Below are 19,069 nucleotides of genomic sequence, written 5' to 3'. Positions count from 1 at the left end.
ACGGGGCTGTAGTGGAACAGGTTGAGAGCTTCAAGTTCCTTGGTGTCCACATCACCAACGAAACTACCATAGTCCAAACACACCAAGACAGTCGTGAAGAGGGCATGACAAAACCTATTCCCCCTCAGGAAACTGAAAAGATTTGGCATGGGTCCTCAGATCCTCAAAAAGTTATACAGCTGCACCATCGAGAGCATCCTGACTGGTTGCATCACCGCCTGGTATGGCATCTGCTTGGCCTCCGACCGCAAGGCACTACAGAGGGTAGTGCGAACGGCCCAGTACATCACTAGGGTCAAGCTTCCTACCATCCAGGACCTCTATACCAGGCGGTGTCAGAGGAAGGCCCTAAAAATCGTCAAAGACTCAAGCCACCCTAGACTCTCTGCTACCGCACGGCAAGCGGTACCGGAGTGCCAAGTCTAGGTCCAAAAAGCTTCTCAACAGCTTCTACTCCCAAGCCATAAGACTCCTGAACAGCTAATCATGGCTACCCGGACTATTTGCACAAGATCACTTTCGCAGTCAAAAAGCAAGCCGAGATCTACAGCTCAGATTTTTTTTTAAACATGACTTTAAAAATTTTACATTAATCCAATAAAAACAGTTCTGTAGGAATTAGGTTTGTGCATTACATTATCCCAGCATATTGGCTACAGTGGGGAAAAAAGTATTTAGTCAGCCACCAATTGTGCAAGTTCTCCCACTTAAAAAGATGAGAGAGGCCTGTAATTTTCATCATAGGTACACGTCAACTATGACAGACAAAATGAGGAAAAAAAATCCAGAAAATCACATTGTAGGATTTTTTATGAATTTATTTGCAAATTATGGTGGAAAATAAGTATTTGGTCAATAACAAAAGTTTCTCAATACTTTGTTATATACCCTTTGTTGGCAATGACACAGGTCAAACGTTTTCTGTAAGTCTTCACAAGGTTTTCACACACTGTTGCTGGTATTTTGGCCCATTTCTCCATGCAGATCTCCTCTAGAGCAGTGATGTTTTGGGGCTGTCGCTGGGCAACACAGACTTTCAACTCCCTCCTAAGATTTTCTATGGGGTTGAGATCTGGAGACTGGCTAGGCCACTCCAGGACCTTGAAATGCTTCTTACGAAGCCACTCCTTCGTTGCCCGGGCGGTGTGTTTGGGATCATTGTCATGCTGAAAGACCCAGCCACGTTTCATCTTCAATGCCCTTGCTGATGGAAGGAGGTTTTCACTCAAAATCTCACGATACATGGCCCCATTCATTCTTTCCTTTACACGGATCAGTCGTCCTGGTCCCTTTGCAGAAAAACAGCTCCAAAGCATGATGTTTCCACCCCCATGCTTCACAGTAGGTATGGTGTTCTTTGGATGCAACTCAGCATTCTTTGTCCTCCAAACACGACGAGTTGAGTTTTTACCAAAAAGTTATATTTTGGTTTCATCTGACCATATGACATTCTCCCAATCCTCTTCTGGATCATCCAAATGCACTCTAGCAAACTTCAGACGGGCCTGGACATGTACTGGCTTAAGCAGGGGGACACGTCTGGCACTGCAGGATTTGAGTCCCTGGCAGCATAGTGTGTTACTGATGGTAGGCTTTGTTACTTTGGTCCCAGCTCTCTGCAGGTCATTCACTAGGTCCCCCCGTGTGGTCACCTCTGGGATTTTTGCTCACCGTTCTTGTGATCATTTTGACCCCACGGGGTGAGATCTTGCGTGGAGCCCCAGATCGAGGGAGATTATCAGTGGTCTTTTATGTCTTCCATTTCCTAATAATTGCTCCCACAGTTGATTTCTTCAAACCAAGCTGCTTACCTATTGCAGATTCAGTCTTCCCAGCCTGGTGCAGGTCTACAATTTTGTTTCTGGTGTCCTTTGACAGCTCTTTGGTCTTGGCCATAGTGGAGTTTGGAGTGTGACTGTTTGAGGTTGTGGACAGGTGTCTTTTATACTGATAACAAGTTCAAACAGGTGCCATTAATACAGGTAACGAGTGGAGGACAGAGGAGCCTCTTAAAGAAGAAGTTACAGGTCTGTGAGAGCCAGAAATCTTGCTTGTTTGTAAATGACCAAATACTTATTTTCCACCATAATTTGCAAATAAATTCATTAAAAGTCCTATAATGTGATTTTCTGGAGAAAAAAAATCTCTATTTGTCTGTCATAGTTGACGTGTACCTATGATGAAAATTACAGGCCTCTCTCATCTTTTTAAGTGGGAGAACTTGCACAATTGGTGGCTGACTAAATACATTTTTTCCACACTGTATATGCCTGGCCTGCCAATATGGTTCTTCTCAGACCATATTATATTTTAAAACTCGAGCTTTGATAACAAAATAGATCAGTTGATGTAGCACTCGCGAGGCACAGCTGAGCAAAAATTGAAATAATTTGCAAATAATTTTATTGTTTATTTTATTGGACTGATGGTACCTGCATCTCATGCTCACGGTGCTTTCAAGACAACTGGGAACTTGGGAAAAAAACGAGGTCAAATCATGACATCAGTGATCTTCAGGTCGGAGAGTCAGAGCTCTAGAAAGATACCATGGTTTCTGACTTGAAATTCCTAGTTGCATGACCATTCAAAACCATTTTTTCCCAGGGGGATCTAGTTTTTTTTCGAGTTCCCAGTTGTCTTGAATGCACTGACGTCAGAGATTTCCGAATTCTGATTTCCCAGTTGTTTTGAACACGGCATTAGTCTCAGCGGAGGGAGGGAGAGAGCAGCAGAGGGTCCGCCTCTCACGGTCCCTGCTGTCTTCTTCCATTCCTCCAATGAGACTGACCAGAGAGAGGGGACACTGTCTTCCACCTGATGGCGAAACTCGAGTCGCACCGCATCTGCCTCATGCACAAATGATGTTCCTATGACCAGAGAAAGTTAAATATTCCTTGATATTAAAATAGACACAGCGAGCCACTAATAATAATAAAAACACTGGGTTATCAATACACTTGGCTACTCATTTATTGCAGCTGCAGCCGAGTGGAAGTAGGGAGAAGTGTGTTTAATGTTTATTAAGAGTGTTGAATAAAAACAGTGTTGACAGTGCTGAATAAAAACGTAAACTCTTCGGCAGTCTCTCTCTGATCATGGTTTTAAAAGTTATGAAATCTCACGTAGGCTAGTATCAAACTTTGCTGTGGCCAGGGTCGTGGAAGCTGTAGGCACAGTGATTTGAGCTATCAGATATGCCAGTGCAGTGGTCAAACTCGATTAACCACAGATCTCCCGGTCTGCCGGACAAATAAAATGGTGCAAAATGGGAAAACTACCCGGTGCGCAGGGCTTTCTGCCAACAGCAGAAAATAAAATATAAAAGGACCGCAGGCCATTATCGTTGGCTTTTCTACAGAAATGTTGGTGATCAACAAGGAATGCCTTGAAGATCGACCAGTCGATCGCGATCAACCAGTTGGTGACCACTGCTCTAGACAGAGACTGGAAGGTCAGGGCAGAGATGGTCCAGAGGAATCGTCTGGAGAGACTGAATGACTGATATCTCATTCCATCGCACATAGAGCCTGTAACAACGGTATATGTAATAACTTTTCTATTTGTAATAACAATAGATATGTAATAAACCTGGTAAATATAATAACGTTTTCTGCTAAATGTAATAAGTTATTACATTAACATAAGTATTCAGACCCTTTGCTATGAGACTCGTAATTGAGCTCAGGTGAATCCTGTTTCCATTGATCATCCTTGAGATGTTTATGCAACTTGAATGGAGTCCACCTGTGGTAATTTCAATTGATTGGACATGATTTGGAAAGGCACACACCTGTCTATATAAGGTCCCACAGTTGACAGTGCATGTCAGAGCAAAACCAAAGCCATGAGGTCGAAGGATTTGCCTGTAGAGCTCCGAGACAGGATTGTGTCGAGGCACAGATCTGGGGAAGGGTACCAAAACATTTCTGCAGCATTGAAGGCCCCCAAGAACACAGTGGCCTCCATCATTCTTAAATGGAAGAAGTTTGGAACCACCCAGACTCTCCCTAGAGCTGGCCGCCCGGCCAAACTGAGCAATCGGGGGAGAAGGGCCTTGGTCAGGAAGGTGATCAAGAACCCAATGGTCACTCTGACAGAGCTCCAGAGTTCCTCTGTGGAGATGGGAGAATCTTCCAGAAGGACAACCATCTCTGCAGCACTCCACCAATAAGGCCTTTATGGTAGAGTGGCCAGACGGAAGCCACTCCTCAGTAAAAGGCACATGACAGCCCACTTGGACTTTGCCAAAAGGCACCTAAAGGACTCTCAGACCATGAGAAACAAGATTCTCTGGTCTGATGAAACCAAGATTGAACTCTTTGGCCTGAATGCCAAGCGTCACGTCGGGAGGAAACCTGCCACCAACCCTACGGTGAAGCATGGTGGTGGCACCATCATGCTGTGTGGATGTTTTTCAGCGGCAGGGACTGGGAGACTAGTCAGGATTGAGGGAAAGATGAACGGAGCAAAGTACAGAGAGATGCTTGATGAAAACCTGCTCCAGAGCGCTCAGGACATCAGACTGGGTCGAAGGTTCACCTTCCAACAGGACAACAACCCTGAGCACACAGTCAAGACAATGCAGGAGTGGCTTTGGGACAAGTCTCTGAATGTCCATGAGTGGCCCAGCCAGAGCCCGGACTTGAACCCGATCTAACATCTCTGGAGAGACCTGAATATAGCTGTGCCGCTACGCTCCCCATCCAACCTGACAGAGCTTGAGAGGATCTGCAGAAAATAATAGGAGAAACTCCCCGAATACAGGTGTGCCTAGCTTGTAGCCTCATAATTTCTACCAAAGATACTTCAACAAAGTACTGAGTAAAGGGTCTGAATACTTACAGTACCATTTAAAAGTTTGGACACACCGACTCATTCAAGGGTTTTTCTTTATTTTTACTATTTGTCACATTTTAAAATAATATTGAAGACATCAAAACTATGAAATAACACATATGGAATCATGTAGTAACCAAAAAAGTGTTAAACAATATATATTTGAGATTCTTCAAATAACCACCCTTTGCCTTGATGACAGCTTTGCACACTCTTGGCATTCTCTCAACCAGCTCCATGAGGTAGTAACCCGGAATGCATTTCAATTAACAGGTGTGCCTTCTTAAAAGTTAATTTGTGGAATTTCTTTCCTTCTTAATGCGTTTGAGCCAATCAGATGTGTTGCGGCAAGGTAGTGGGGTATACAGAAGATAGCCCTATTTGGTAAAAGACCAAGTCCATATTATGGCAAGAACAGCTCAAATAAGCAAAGAGAAACGACAGTCCATTATTACTTTAAGACATGAAGGTCAGTCAATACGGAACATTTCAAGAACTTTGAAAGTTTCTTCAAGTGCACTCGCAAAAACCATCAAGCGCTATGATGAATCTGGCTCTCATGAGTACCGCCACAGGAATGGAAGACCCAGAGTTACATCTGCTGCAGAGGATAAGTTCATTAGAGTTACCAGCCTCAGAAATTGCAGCCCAAATAAATGCTTCACAGAGTTCAAGTAACAGACACATCTCAACATCAACTGTTCAGAGGGGACTGTGTGAATCAGATCTTCATGGTCGAATTGCTGCAAAGAAACCACTACTGAAGGACACAAATAAGAAGAAGAGACCTGCTTGGGCCAAGAAACACGAGCAATGGACATTAGACCGGTGGATATTTGTCCTTTGGTCTGGAGTCCAAATTGGAGATTTCTGGTTCCAACCGCCGTGTCTTTGTGAGACGCGGTGTGGGTGAACGGACAATCTTAGCATGTGTAGTTCCCACCGTAAAGCATGGAGGAGGAGGTGTTATGGTGTGGGGTTGCTTTGCTGGTGACACTGTCTGTGATTTATTTAGAATTCAAGGCACACTTAACCAGCATGGCTACCACAGCATTCTGCAGCGATACGCCATCCCATCTGGTTGGGGCTTAGCGGGACTATCATTTGTTTTTCAACAGGACAATGACACAACACACCTCCAGGCTGTGTAAGGACTATTTTACATAGAAGGAGCGTGATGGAGTGCTGCATCAGATGACCTGGCCTCTACAATCCCACGAACTCAACCCAATTGAGATGGTTTGGGATGAGTCGGACAGCAGAGTGAAGGAAAAGCAGCCAACAAGTGCTCAGCATATGTGGGAACACCTTCAAGACTGTTGGAAAAGCATTCCAGGTGAGGCTGGTTGAGAGAATGCCAAGAGTGTGCAAAGCTGTCATCAAGTCAAAGGGTGACTATTTGAAGAATCTCAAGTATAAAATATATTTGATTTGTTTAACACTTTTCTGGTTACTACAAGATTCCATAAGTGTTATTTCATAGTTTTGATGTCTTCACTATTATTCTACAATGTAAAAAAGAGTAAAAATAAAGAAAAACCCTTGAATAAGTAGGTGTGTCCAAACTTTTGACTGGTACTGTATGTAAATGTTATCTTTCAATTTTTACTTTACTAAAATTTATTAAAACAGTTTTTGCTTTGTCATTATGGGGAATTGTGTGTAGATTGATGAGGGGGGGAAAAAACAATTTAATCAATTTTAGAATAAGACTGTAACGTAACAAAATGTGGAAAAAGTCAGAGTGTCTGAATACTTTCTGAATGCACTGTAAGTATTAACACCCCTGAGTCAATACTTTGTAGAAGCACCTTTGGCAGCGATTACAGATGTGAGTCTTTCTGGGTAAGTCTCCAAGAGCTTTCCACACCTGGATTGTGCAACATTTGCCCATTATCTTTTTCAAAATTCTTCAAGCTCTGTCAAATTGGTTGATGGTCATTGCTAAACAACCATTTTCAGGTCTTGTCATAGATTGTCATGTAGATTTAAGTCAAAACTGTAACTTGGCCACTCAGGAACATTCACTGTCTTCTTGGTAAGCAACTCTAGTGTAGATTTGGTTCTAGATTATTGTCCTGCTGAAAGGTGAATTCATTGCCCAGTGTCTGCTGGAAAGCAGAATGGACCAGGTTTTCTCTAGGATTTTGCCTGTGCTTAGCGCCATTCCATTTATTTTCTATCCTGAAAAACTCCCCAGCACTTAACGATTACAAGCATACCCATATTGAGATGCAGCCACCACTATGCTTGAAAATATGGAGAGTGGTACTCAGTAATGTCTTGTATTGGATTTGCCCCAAACATAACCCTTTGTATTCAGGACAAAAAGTTAATTGCTTTGCCAACTTTTTTTTGCAGTATTACTTTAGTGCCTTGTTGCAAACAGGATGCATGTTTTGGAATATTTGTATTCTGTACAGGCTTCCTTCTTTTCACTCTGTCAATTAGGCTATTATTGTGGAGTAACTACAATGTTGTTGATCCATCCTCAGTTTTCTCCTATCACAGCCATTCAACTCTGTAACTGTTTTAAAGTCACCATTCGCCTCATGGTGAAATCCCTGAGCGGTTTCCTTCCTCTCTGGCAACTGAGTTAGGAAGGACACCTGTAACTTTGTAGTGACTGGGTGTATTCGTACACCATCCAAAGTGTAATTAATAATGTCACCATGCTCAAAGGGATATTCAATGTCTGCTTTTTATTATCCATCTACCAATAAGTGCCTTTCTTTGCGAGGCATTGGAAAACCTCCCTGGTCTTTGTGGTTGAATCTGTGTTTGAAATTCACTGCACGACTGAGGGACCTTACAGATAATTGTGGGTGTGGAATACAGACATAAGGTAGCCATTCAAAAATCATGTTAAACACTATTATTGCACACAGAGTGAGTCCATGCAACTTATTTTGTGACTTGTTAAGCAAATTGTTACTCCTGAACTTATTTAGGCTTGCCATAACAAAGGGGTTGAATACTTATTGACTCAAGATATTTCAGCTTTTCATTTTTTATTAATTTGTTTAAAAAATTGAAAAACATATTCCCACTTTAACATTATGGGGTGTTGTGTGTAGGCCAGTGACAAAATAATCTCAATGTAATCCATTTTTAATTCAGACTGTAACACAACAAAATGTGGAAAAAGTCAAGGGGTGTGAATACTTTCTGAAGGCACTGTACCACAACCCACTGCCAATTACAACACAAACAAACTCATGCACATCATACAGGAATAGTCATACATAGATACTCACAAGCACACATTTAAATGTACACACGTACAGTCATAGACACACACTGATAGACCTGCATGAATCTGTAAGCTCTATTATTTAACATGTCATCTGCAATAGTTCCCTGCAAACAATAATGAGTCATTAGGATGTCTAAAGTAGTCATGGTCCCTTAGAGTTTTTGTTTAGTTCACAGTTTGTCCCATGGACATTGTGTCATGGTCTCCTGGAGGTTTACACTTGTTGGTTTACTATTCTTGTGAGGACTTCTGGTATACACACACACCTTTTAACATACAGTGGTTTACAATTACATATTTGACATACATTTCATATGTTTACTCAGTGGTGGAAAAAGTACCCAATTGTCATACTTGAGTAAAAGTATAGATACCTTAATAGAAAGTTACTCAAGTATAAGTGAAAGTCAGCCAGTAAAATACTACTTGAGTAAAAGTCTAAAAGTATTTGGTTTTAAATATACTTAAGTATCAAAAGTAAATGTAATTGATAAAATGTACTTAAGTATCAAAAGTAAAAGTAAAAGTATAAATAATTTATAATTCCTATTATTTAGCAAAGCAGACGGCACAATTGTCTTGTTTTTGAAATTTTCGGATAGCCAGGGGCACACTCCAACACTGAGACATTATTTACAAAAGATGAATTTGTGTTTAGTGAGTCCGCCAGACCAGAGGCAGTAAGGATGACCATGTGTTCTCTTGATAAGTGTGTGAATTTGACCATTTTCCTGTCCTGCTAAGCATTCAAGAGTACTTCAGGGAAAATGTATGGAGTAAAAAGTACAATATTTTCTTTAGGAATGTAGTGAAGTAAAAGTAAAAGTTCTCAAAATATAAATAGTAAAGTAAAGTACAGATACCACAAAAAACTACTTAAATAGTACTTTCAAGTATTTTTACTTAAGTACCTCAGACCACTGTGTTTACTCATACAATAATTATTATTTCACACGTCTTCACCTGGGATTTGAACTCACAACTTCTTGGTTCACAGCGTTCCAATCTTCCTGCTATGCCACTATGTCTGTATGAATAACTGATTTGGCTAGAAGGGCACTCTAGAATGGACATTTAAACCAGATAACGGGACAGTTGTGAAAAGATATTGGGACAGTTGGAAAAGATATCGGGACACCTTGCAATCATGACTTAATAAGCGCTTACACATGCAGACTGTACTTGCTACAAAGTTACAGAAAGGTAAACCAACAACCACACAAACCGTAATTGGATACATTGTAAACACAGGTCCAACAAGGAAAAACTTAGCTAGTTGGCTAGCTAGCATTTATTTGTTTTTACACAGACATGTTTTTTTTGAGCATCTGATGACCTAGCGTGGTGAGTGATGAACATGAATTTCTCTGGTCCCTACTGTGGCAGTCATGATGCAAGTGGCACTATGCTGTCAAATCCTCCCACATTTCTAGTTTGACCAGCTGTTTTCAGCAACTGTTATTTTTGAATTCAGTTGTCATATTGGCAGGTTTGCGAGCAACAAACTATTTAGCTAGCTTCTAGGCTAGTGATTGATATGCAATGCAATCTCCTCGTAATGAACAGTGTTGAGTGTCCTGATGAGAAGGCAAACTTTTCTAGCTATTCCAGGCAAAATCTGGCATTATCAGCTCATTGTTATGGATGTATTCAAATAAATGTCAATAGAAAACAGCTACTTTGCTGTTATTCTTGATGCAGAGGTCATAACTGTGTTAGCCATAGCTAGCTAGCTAGCTAGCTAGCAAGGAAGGGAGAAGGACGTTGCCAGTGAGTATGTCAACGGAACTAATCAAACAACCAAAAGATGAGAAAGTATTAATTTGCTTATATGAATGACAATATTAACACTTTTTTTTATATATACCGGTAAATGTGTGCCTTAGTATTGTTATCTTTGACAACTGTGGTATAAGCAGGATAAATGTCTCCATTCTGTACATTACCTTGGAAAAATGAACTCTGGACATTTATCCCTTACATAATATGACCATGCAGTTCCTTTAAGTGATCATGTGAAATGTAATCATATTGTCATTGATTAAATATTTTTACAGTATTTTAGCTGAACCATGTAGTAGAACTAATTTAGGCAGCTATTTGAGATTTAGTTTTAGTCTTAGGTTTAGTCTTAAAATACCTTTTAGCCTCAGTCACATTTTAATCATTTCATCCTTTTAGTTATTATCAGTCGACTAAAACTCTGGACAATGTTTGTTTAGTTTTGGTCACAGACACTTCAGGGCATTTTTTTCTATTAAATATTAGGCTACCTCTAACTTCCATCACGTGCACATTTACAGTGCATTCGGAAAGTATTCAGACACCTTGACGTTTTCCACATTTTGTTACGTTGCAGCCTTACTCTAAAATTGATTAAATAGTTGTTTTCCCTCATCAATCTACACACAACACCCCATAATAACAAAGCAAAATACGTTTTTTAGACATTTTTGCAAATGTATTACAAATAAAAACCTGAAATATCACATTTACATAAGTATTCAGACCCTTTACTCAGTACTTTGTTGAAGCACCTTTGGCAGCGATTACAGCCTAGAGTCTTCTTGGGTATGACGCTACAAGCTTGGCACACCGCTCTGGAGCAGGTTTTTATCAAGGATCTCTCCGTACTTTGCTCCGTTCATCTTTCCCTCGATCCTGACTAGTTTCCCAGTCCCTGCCGCTGATAAACATCCCCACAGCATCATGCTGTCACCACCATGCTTCACCGTAGGGATGGTGCCATGTTTCCTCCAGACGTGACGCTTGGCATTCAGGCCATAGAGTTCAATCTTGGTTTCATCAGACCAGAGAATCTTGTTTCTCATGATCTAAGAGGTCCTTTAGGTGCCTTTTGGAAAACTCCAAGCCAGCTGTCATGTGCCTTTTACTGAGGAGTGGCTTCCATCTGGCCACTCTACCATAAAGGCCTTATTGGTGGAGTGCTGCAGAGATAGTTGTCCTTCTGGAAGATTCTCCCATCTCCACAGAGGAATGCTGGAGGTCTGTCAGAGTGACCATCGGGTTCTTGGTCACCTCCCTCACCAAGGCCCTTCTCCCCCGATTGCTCAGTTTGGTCGGGCGGCCAGCTCTAGGAAGAGTCTTGGTGGTTCTAAACTTCTTCCATTTAAGAATGATGGAAGCCACTGTGTTCTTGGGGACCTTCAATGCTGCAGAAATGTTTTGGTACCCTTCCCCAGATCTGTGCCTCGACACAGTCCTGTCTCAGAGCTCTACGGGATATTCCTTTCACCTCATGGCTTGGTTTTTGCTCTGACATGCACTGGCAACTGTGGGACCTTATATAGACAGATGTGTGCCTTTTAAAATCATGTCCAATCAATTGAATTTATACCAGTTGGACTTCAATAAAGTTGTATAATCATCTCAAGGATGATCAATGGAAACAGGATGCACCTCTCTTTTTTATTTTTAATACATTTGCAAACATTTCTAAAAACCTGTTTTCGCTTTGTCATTAAGGGGGATTGTGTGTAGATTGATTTAATCCATTGTAGAATAAGGCTGTAACGTAACAAAATTTGGAAAAAGTCATGGGGTCTGAATACTTTCCGAATGCACTGTAGATACCCTTGTCCAACTAGGCCTACTATGGCCTCAATGTACATTGATATGTGGCAGATTGTAACCAATGCCAGTCATAATTAACCATATAGGCTATATAAAGTCTTAGCTACAGGTTGAACAATTTACAGCTGTGATTTGATCCCCATAATTAACCATCAAGGGCTTGTCGTTGTGAGAGGTATTGACATGTTGAAATCACAGAGCTGTCTGTTTAAGCGACTAGCGCACAGCTCAGATACCCATACATACCCCACAAGACATGCCACCAGGGGTCTCCTCACAGTCCCAAAGTCCACCACAGACTACGGGAAATGCACAGTACTACATAGAGCCATGACTCCATTGAACTCTATTCCACATCATGTAACTCAGTCAAGCAGTAAAATCTGATTTAAAAACAGATAATAGAGGCCTCCCGAGTGGCGCAGCGGTCTAAGGCACTGTATCACAGTGCTAGAGGCGTCACTACAGACCCGGGTTCGATCCTGTGCTGTATCACAACCGGCTGTGATCAGGCTGTGCACGATTGACCCAGCGTCGTCTGGGTTAGGGGAGGGTTTTGCAGGGGGGGGGGGCTTTACTTGGCTCATTGTGCTCTAGCGACTCCTTGTGGCGGGCCGGGCACATGCAGGCTGACCTCAGTTATCAGGTGAATGGTGTTTCCTCCAACACATTGGTGCGGGTGTTAAGAAGCGTGGTTTGGCGGGTCATGTTTCGGAGCATGCATGACTTGACCTTCGCCTCCCGAGGGAGTTGCAGGGATGAGACAAGATTGAAAAAGGGGGTAAAATTAAACAAACAATACACCTTATGGAACAGCGCGGACTGTGAAGTGGCACACGCCCTCTAAACATACATTCTAATATTGTTAATTTGCTGTATTATTGATTTTGTATTGTAGATCTGTTATGGTAGAGTAGTGTGTGTAATAATGTATTGTGTTATGTATTGTTTTATTGTATGTAATTGTGATTGGACCTTGGCAGCAGCTAATGGAGATCCGGAATAAAATACAGAATACAAAAAAAGGGTGCAGTGCTTTCTTTGAAAATGGGAAAATGTGAGCTTTCCAAAAACATTACTGTACTCCTAATTTTCAACAAATAGCATTCGTTTTTCACATAGGGAAAAGCAGCCGCAACTCGTCTTTGCAGACCGTGGCGCGAGAGAGGCAAAACAGATTAAGGAATTACAGAGCACATGGGAAAATAGAGCTTCTGATATGATCAAAGCAAACATAACCTACATGACAGCAAGAGAGAGAGTAAACATTATTGTTTCTAGTTGAAGTACGTTACAAGTGAAGTGTCCTGGCTTCGCATCAGTTCAAAAGATTGACGAGTGACTGGAGCAAACGCCTGGGAGCTATGTGGGAGAGCCGAGCAGATCAGCTCAATCAGACCAGCAACTGAAAGATGTCAATTCTGCCAATGAGAGGATTGCATGAAAAATATTCTGCATGCATCCATTCTTGTGATTGGACAAAACAGATGAAAAGGATCTTCATGTCAAATTAAATGTCCATTAGTCTCATGTGGAATTCTCGTCTCGTCACATTTTCTTAGACTAAAATGAAAATATATTTGTAATAGTTATAGTTTTTTTTAAAGGGCGTCCTGTCATAATTTTAGTCAGGAAAAATAGGTTGCTAACAAATATTTTTCGTCATAGTTATTGTTGACGAAATTATCACTTCAGCGTACCACTAACCTTAAAACCCCCACACCATATCATTACTTTATTTAGAATGGTTTGGGCCACCTGGGACCATCATGTGACAAATACCTTCAAGAACTTCCAGGGGAGCTTTAGGGGACCGTGACACAACGCAGACAGAGGTCACCCAGAGAACGTTCCCTTGGGACCATCACGCAACGTTCTTAGAACGTTCTCAGAACATCAGAGGGATAATGTCGCGACGAAATCCTTAAGGGTTCCTACTGGGAACATTGCCGAATGTCCTTAGGACATTCACTGTTTGCTGGGTTACTGCTGTTAAATGTTCATCTCAATGAATGCATGTATGTATGTGTGTGTATTGTGTATTTTGCTGTTTATAGTGTGTGGAGTCGTAAATTCTTTGTCAATATATTCTGTCTCTATATTATCTTTATCGTCTATATTCACAATTTCACCGAATCAAATTCTGTGTATATGTAAATGTCCTTTGTGAATATAGGTGATTCTGATTCTGAATGTTACATGCTGTAGCTACCTCAATTGTTATTTCAAATAATTTCGGTGACTTCACAGCAATTGCTAGCTAGCTGGAATGTAGCTAGCTAGATCCAAATCCCCCTAGATACAGCCATGTCTCATAGTCATGAAATTTGTAAATGAAAGAGGAATATAATAATATGAATTGAATGGGCCCCGTGTAGCTCAGTTGGTAGAGCGTGGCGCATGCAACGCAAGGGTTGTGGGTTTGATTCCCACAGGGGCCAGTATGAATAAATAAAAAAATATTATGCACTAACTGTAAGTCGCTCTGGATAAGAGTGTCTGCTAAATGACTTTAAAAATATATATATTATCCAGATGGTGTGACAAAGGCATTTCCTAACAGACCTGCTAACTTTCTTTGTTGTTACTTTAAGGTTGGAACCAACATGCAGTACCTCCAGCAGGAAGACAGGCAATAACCATTATTCCGCCAGCTCAGGGAGAAGCTACACTAATCACAGCCCTGTGTAATGTTCAATGTAATGTATTTCTATTGTTTACATTTATTTTTTACAAATAAAAGGAAATGTATGGTTTAAACATGTCTTTAATGTTTTGTTTAGCTGTTAGTGATAATTCCCTAAGTGTTAATAAATTTGTGTTTACATCATTAAGCCTTTATGTATGTTATGAATGACCAAAGGTGTCTGACCTTATAGTAAATACAGCGTCATATGATACAAAGCATTTATGTATGTGATATAAATGACCAAATTGGCCCAGCATCATGCGGTATGGCTCGTTTTTGTTGTGTGCATGTTTGTGTACTGAGGAACATGTAACTTGGTTCCAGAAGAAATACACTTTCAATTTCTTTAGGTTGGGGGCTTTCATCAAGGTAAGTGTTTCTTGGTGTAACGTCGTCCCCAGGCTATTGCACACATAGCACATATAAGCCTGGGATATCAACCATTCAAGTTGGCCTTAGTGGGAGTGACCATAGAATTCTATAGGAGTGACTTTACTGAGTAAAGTATTTGCCATCTTCACTACTTAACAGTAAAAAAGTCATAATTATTGCTAAACCCTGCCCATTTCCACAATTTACCCTCTTAAAATGTTATTTTAAAACTAATCCTAACCCTTTAACCTAACTCCTAAACTTAACCCTAACCTTAACCCTAACCCCTAATGGTGATGGACATCCACAAAATAATACATACCATACGAAACGTAACATATCATACTAAATGAAATGTCTCGGATTTAATTACAGATAATACGAATTGCTCTGATACCAGGTTGTTGCACCACAAAGCCAATCAGTCTGTCTGTCAAGTTCTACTGTAGCCTTATAGTTTCCAATCTGAGAGGATTCTATACAGAACAAAGCATTCCACTAATATTATATCTGTTCTATCTGCCAGTCTAAGACAAAGCATTCCTCTCCCTTCTATCAGTTCTAGATCTAAGATTCTAAGACGTTTTGACATTCTGACGGCTCTGCAGTTGGTGCCATGAGTCACTGCGTACGTGCATGCACACGCACACACACACACACGCAATACAGACACACAGAGCTCTGAGGGAGGATTGACCCCTGTGGTCAGCCCCTCGTTAGAGGCAGCAGAAGGAGTCTTTGAGCTGGTGGTGGGTCACTGAGACACAGCCAATGGGGGAAAGACAGACGCTCCGGCCAAAGGAGCTAAGCATGCTTAAGCATTATGGAGCTAAGCATGCTGGGAACATCCAGGGAGGGCTAACCTTGCCAAGTTTAAAATGAGAGGAACCCCAGTACATCATCAGCAACATGAGAAGAAAGTGAATGCGCACAGCGGTCACAGTGTCCAGGCCTCAGCCTGGTCGTTGTTGAGGTGGTGGTGATACAGCCTTGCTGGCGTTCACATAGCAGGACCGTGCTGCTGCAACACAGAGATAAAAAACAAGAGAGCTCCTCAAGGCTCCTCAAGCCTGAGTAGCCTATTCACGCTGTAACAACTCTATAGCTAACATCTCAACTGGCGGATCACCAGGGCTCGCTCTTCTCACCACAATGCAACACTGTCACAGGCTCACAATGCCTAGATTATGGTTCTTCTGAGTGATAGAGAGAGGCCCATCTCTACTACCTCTATCCTTACCTCTCGGCCTTCCCAGTAAGTAGGCTACTATCACATCATCCTAACGTAGCAGGCGTAGAGAAGAAATGCCTGAGACTAGACCCCTCCACATTCTGGTCTTGATTTTATATTTTTTTTAACAGTTGGGGAGGTTATTTTCTGCACTTTTCAACCAATCCAGTAAATGTGAAGGAGGAGTTAAAATGGAGTGCCGCCTTGTTAACGTCCGAAAGTTGAAGTCAGGCTCTTTCTTCAATTTCCCTTGAAAACATGAACTTCCGGTTGTTGTTGGCAACTCCGCTAAGGTTACTATCACACCAACGCAAGCGTGGATGCTTCACTGTTTCTGCATTGAACAATCAACAATGCTACAGTGTTGCTTTGCCAAATAGAACAGAGCATAAAAAAAGCATAAACATGTACCTTCACCCTCCACTCACAACTTGCGTGTTTCTATTAAATAATTTTGAGTACTATGAATTTTATTAAAACTTACTTTAGAAGTGTTCTGTTGATGGTATGGAGACGCACTGACTTCTTATGCACTGACTGTGCTGTCGCTCCAGATAAAGAGAAAACCAAAAAGGCTATTATGTGAAAAGATTCATATTAACATACAACATGAACTGTCTGGAGTGTTGCTCTACCATCTGGGGGAAAGGCAGCGAGATACTGTATGTTCTGAATTCTGTATGTCCTTCAACATTATATTAGTCATTTGATATGTACAGTATTAATACATTGCATGTGCCCTTTCCCTTCAGCACTATCAGCCTACTGTCTTTCTCTCAATTCAATTCAATTTCAATTCAATTCAATTCAATTTAAGGGCTTAATTGGCATGGGAAACGTATGTTAACATTGCCAAAGCAAGTGAAGTAGATAGTAAACAAAAGTAAAATTAACTATAAAAATTAACAGTAAACATTACACTCAGAAGTTCCAAAAGAATAAAGACATTACAAATGTCATATTATGCATATATACAGTGTTGTAACAATGTGCAAATTGTTAAAGTACAAATGGGAAAATAAATCAACATAAATATGGGTTGTATTTACGATGGTGTTTGTTCTTCACTGGTTGCCCTTTTCTTGTGGCAACAGGTCACAAATCTTGCTGCTGTGATTGCACACTGTGGTATTTCAACCCGTAGATATGGGAGTTTATCAGAATTGGGTTTGTTTTCGAATTATTTGTGGATCTGTGTAATCTGAGGGAAATATGTGTCTCTAATATGGTCATACATTTGGCAGGAGGTTAGGAAGTGCAGCTCAGTTTCCACCTCATTTTGTGGGCAGTGTGCACATAGCCTGTCTTCTCTTGAGAGCCAGGTCTGCCTACGGCGGCCTTTCTCAATAGCAAGGCTATGCTCACTGAGTCTGTACATAGTCAAAGATTTCCTTAAGTTTGGGTCAGTCACAGTGGTCAGGTATTATGCCACTGTGTACTCTCTGTTTAGGGCCAAATAGCATTCTAGTTTGCTCTGTTTTTTTTGTTAATTCTTTCCAATGTGTCAAGTAATTCTCTTTTTGTTTTCTTATGATTTGGTTGGGTCTAAGTGTGTTGTTGTCCTGGGGCTCTGTGGGGTCTGTTTGTGTTTGTGAACAGAGCCCCAGGACCAGCTTGCTTATGGGACTCTTCTCCAAGTTCATCTCTCTGTAGGTGATGGCTTTGTTATGGAAGGTTTGGGAATCGCTTCCTTTTAAGTGGTTATAGAATTTAACAGCTCTCTTCTGGATTTTGATAATTAGCGGGTATCAACCTAATCTCTCTCTCGCTCTTTCTCTCGCTCTCTCTCTTAGCAGACCTTTAAAGGTACACATCACTGTCAAAAGGCAACGTATGCTTGATTGCGTTCATATGAACTGTGGACTGTATTCTTCTCATCATTTCCTCAGTCTACTCTAAATGACACGGCGGCGGGGTGTGTCTTATGTGTGTGTGCGCGCGCGTGCGCGACGGTGTGCGCCCGCGCGATGCACCTGCCCACGAGCCGTTCTCCTCAGCAGCGCATGATGAAGGTAAGCTGTGGGTATCCTATATGCCCCGGGAGCAGCCGCGGGGTTTCTCCACCTAGAGGTTGAACTAAGCTGAGCTTCCCGTCACTTTAGTGAGATGGGGGGGGTAACTCTAGACCTATAATCATGCTAAATGGCATATAAGTGCGTATCTCTATCCCATACACAGTTATTGCATCTAATGAGATAAAAACGGAAAACCAAACCTCAACAACCGCTGAAGTGACATCGTGCATTTTGAAGCCCATTCAACGACAGGTAAACACAACGTTTAATCGGCCAAATGTTAAGGTCAGAAAACAAACACATCTTATCTGATAGTGCGACAGATAAATATAAATGCGCATTTACCTACCTCAATTAATGGAGGAGAGCGAGTGTTTTTATTTATTTCTCTCTGCAGGCGGAGAGATGCTGAGATGCGTGTTCACTCCCGGCAGAAGGATGTGTAGACTGCTGATCATGCGCAAGACACACTGATGCAGCCCGCTCAGAACGCCCTGTAATAAAGGAGACCACACGGGATATTCAGATAATAGAAGCGTCTCTAGCCTCATCTGACAGATCTTTGTTGTCCCTCCCTCTCTCTCTCTCTCTCCCTCTCTCTCTCTCTCCCTCTCTCCGTTTGTCGTCGCTCACTCGCTGTTTCCTGTCTCCCCCCTTCTGCGCTACGCAATTTAGTCAAGCTGCAGCCCCTGTCGCATTAGGATGTCCTCTCTCTCTCTCTCTCTCTCTCTCTCTCTCTCTCTCTCTCGCGCGCGCGTTCTCATCCGCGAAAAGCCGCTTCTTTTTCTTTCGCTGCTGTACCCCCTTCCCACCTTTCTCCTCCCTTCTCTCACCTTCTGTTATCTTCTCCTCCTTTAAAATGAAACGAAAAAAAATGAAACGCGCCTGCCTCGCTTTTGTTGCCTGCCTCTCCTACGCAGCAGCTACTCATTTTAGAATAGGAGCATCGGTGATTCCCCTCCCTCCCCTCTTTCCCTTTCTCTCCCCCTCGCTGTTTCTCTGAACGTGTGACCTGCACACCCGCACCCCATCCCCCATCCCTCCCTTCACACCTCACTAATGAACATCTCATGCCC

The 19,069-nt window shown here is 41.8% G+C and overlaps 1 protein-coding gene across 5 annotated transcripts in view; it reads right to left on the bottom strand.

Annotated features, from left to right (window-relative positions):
- LOC121578146 (contactin-2) overlaps nt 1-18,839 on the bottom strand; it is an 87,316-nt gene extending 68,477 nt beyond the window's left edge. Inside the window, exons 1-3 of one of the 5 annotated variants that reach the window (XM_041892294.2) lie at nt 18,343-18,839; nt 16,463-16,520; nt 15,611-15,768 (exon numbers count right to left, since the gene is read on the bottom strand). The gene's annotated coding sequence lies outside the window, so the exon portion shown is untranslated. Of the gene's footprint in view, nt 1-15,610; nt 15,769-16,462; nt 16,527-18,342 lie in introns of all 5 variants that reach the window. The other 4 variants (XM_041892292.2, XM_041892291.2, XM_041892295.2 and 1 more) reach the window with 4 other exon arrangements.
- Between the last annotated feature and the right edge of the window lie 230 nt (nt 18,840-19,069).

This window comes from Coregonus clupeaformis, chromosome 12 (genome assembly GCF_020615455.1).
Source record: "Coregonus clupeaformis isolate EN_2021a chromosome 12, ASM2061545v1, whole genome shotgun sequence".
NCBI lineage: Eukaryota > Metazoa > Chordata > Actinopteri > Salmoniformes > Salmonidae > Coregonus > Coregonus clupeaformis.
The sequence above is the reverse complement of the archived record's forward strand: the minus strand, read 5'-3'. Positions and strand labels throughout refer to the sequence as shown.